This window comes from Gopherus flavomarginatus, chromosome 1 (assembly GCF_025201925.1).
Source record: "Gopherus flavomarginatus isolate rGopFla2 chromosome 1, rGopFla2.mat.asm, whole genome shotgun sequence".
Lineage (NCBI taxonomy): Eukaryota > Metazoa > Chordata > Testudines > Testudinidae > Gopherus > Gopherus flavomarginatus.
In genome coordinates this window covers 150,564,803-150,567,305 of record NC_066617.1, presented here as the reverse complement: position 1 = coordinate 150,567,305, position 2,503 = coordinate 150,564,803, and the positions used below count along the sequence as shown (strand labels likewise).

The following is a 2,503-nucleotide window of genomic DNA, read 5'->3' as shown; positions in this document are numbered from 1 at the left end:
TGTCACTGTAAAAGTCAGTGCTTCCCTTCAGGGCCGGCCCTAGAGGGGTCCGGGGTCCGGAACAAATCCCCCCTTCCCATCCCAGGCCCTGCCCGCACTCCAACTCTTCCCCCAAGCCCCCACCCCGTCCCGTCCCGTCCCGTCCCATCTCATCTCTTCCCATCTTGCACCTTCCTGCCCCACTCCTCTCCCTCTTCCACCGTCCCTGCTCCTGCCCCTCCCTGCCCAGTGCCTCCTGCACCCCACTGAGCAGCTGATCACTGGCAAGTGGGAGGCACTGAAGGGGAAGAGGAGGAGCTTGTCGGCAAAGCCTGTAGTGGGGGGTGGGGGAGCTGGCTGCCAGTGGGTGCTGAGCACCTATTTTTTCTCTGTTGCTTCTGCAGCCCTGTAGCTCCCATGGAGTAGCTGACTTGGCTCCTTTCACATGCTAGAGATAGGAGCAGAACCAGGGCTATGGCTGATCTAAGGGGCACTAGGTGAGTGGCAGAGGCTTCAGGTGCTGAGAGCTTTCCTGAAACCTCAGGAACACAGTGTGAGGTGGTGTCCCAGGCATCTCTATGAAAGGAGCAGAACAGGATTTACTTGGGGTGGGGAGAGAACTGAGAGTGTCTCAAGGGGTTGTACAGAGGTATTGCCCGGGTGAGAGACTGGCTAAAACACAGGCCTCACTGTAAGCAGGACTTGAACCTGCACAGGGGAACCCCATTGGATTTCAACTCCAATACCTTAACCACTCAGCCATCAGCACAGTAATACCTCAATGCCAGAGAAACTGGTAAAGAATCACAATGCTCAGGAGTGTAGTCAGCTGAACTACAGAATTCCCACAGTAAACCTGGCTCCCAAAGCACGGCGGGGATTTGAGGTTTGTTCTCTTTGCTGAGCCATGTGCAGTCACACAGAGAGCGCGTTTAAAAGTCTCCTCTCCCACAGAGCAGGAATGGGAAATTATTCTGAACTGGAAGCTTGATGTGAATGAGGATGTCTGGACCACAGGGACTGGTCTTTGCTATAGAAACCAGTGACATATAGAGCCAGGCTTAGGAAAATGTTTCCTGGAGTCAATAACTGGAACAGCAGCAGTATTGTGCAGAGAAATTTCTCACAAGAGGAGTCAGCGCACTGGTGGTTCGGTAGCAGAAGTCACAACTACAGCGGGGGAGGTCTAGCTTTGGTTTCTGGCCAACAGAGGAATGAGTTTTATTGTCTCCAAATTTCAGTAGAAAAATTCAGACCCAATCCGTGTGTCGTGGGGGTTTCTCTGGTTTTCATTTGGTTTGATTTGTTTTTCTCATTTGAAATATCCTTGATAACTTGTCTGGGTAAACTATTTGGACAAGGCCAAGGAAGAGTAAGAACAATTACAAATCTCCATGGGAGTGAGGGGGTCTCTCAACACTAGGGGAGGGGTGGAGATTTTCATGGAGGGGAGTTGGGATAAATGAGAGTCTTTTGCTCCAGCAGAGGGAGGGGCTTGGAAGTTTCATTTTTTCCAAGTGAATCCTACCGCCCCCACATACACACATTGCTCCCCTGCTGCTGCTACCCCAGCTCAAACCCCACTGTCACCCCCAGCATGTGACCTACAGCTTCCTTCTGACAAAGCCCTTATATATTAGACACAAAATCCCCTCATCTGCCCCTTCTCCCAGCTGAGCCCTCCCCCCCCCCCCGCCTACAGAGCCCAGGACAACCCTGACCTAGCCATGCCGGGGGTTCAGGCTTAATCTTCAAGGCTGAGCACAAAACCTTCAGCCAGGCACGTTTCGCTCCCTTCCCACCTTGGCCCAAGTGGAAAGGGAGAAACGGATGAGACACGCCGGCTGGAAGATGCCTCTCTCCCACTTCTCTATAGCCTTCCGTGACATTATTAATATGAACTGGGACCATAGAGATCATTGTTGCCACCACTCTTATATATATGCAGCAAATATTGTGCAAAGGTTGGTTTGTGAGGTGTCTATGACAAGTTTATGATTTGCTGGTTATAATTATGCTGGCTGTATGTGTGCACCATTTTTGTATTTGAAGTTATGAATATGGGCTATGTACTTGTATCTCAAATGTATTTGATTCCAAGTAGCCTTAGTATCATCAGCTCCCAACTCCTTCAGGTGTCCATAGCAAAGAGAACCCCCACACACACTGTCCTGGACTCCCTGGGAGATGCCTCCCACCCACCCCACCCCACCCCAACCCAATGGAGCACCAAGGATTAAAGTGGCAGCATCTAATGTCAGTGGGGTTCAGTGGCTCAGGCCAGACACCTGAGCTGGGGACCCGCCCCCATAGCACTGCTTGAGGGCCTGGGTCCAGGGTGTTCACAGCCTCCTCCACACCCCTCCCTGAGCCCAGCCTGGCTCCTCACCTGGAACAAAGCAGAAGTGTCTGTCGGCCTCGCTGCTGTCCGAGTCTCAGGCACTCTTGCTGTCCCATGGGGAGTGGGCTTAGCTGCTGGGGCTGGGAGAGGAATCATCTACCTCCTGCCCTGAGAAAGCTGGAA

At 52.4% G+C, this 2,503-nt stretch overlaps 1 non-coding gene across 1 annotated transcript; it reads right to left on the bottom strand.

Annotated features, from left to right (window-relative positions):
- Window positions 1-666: 666 nt before the first annotated feature.
- TRNAS-UGA (transfer RNA serine (anticodon UGA)) lies at window positions 667-751 on the bottom strand. The gene has a single exon. It is a non-coding gene; the product is annotated as a tRNA-Ser (tRNA).
- Window positions 752-2,503: the final 1,752 nt, after the last annotated feature.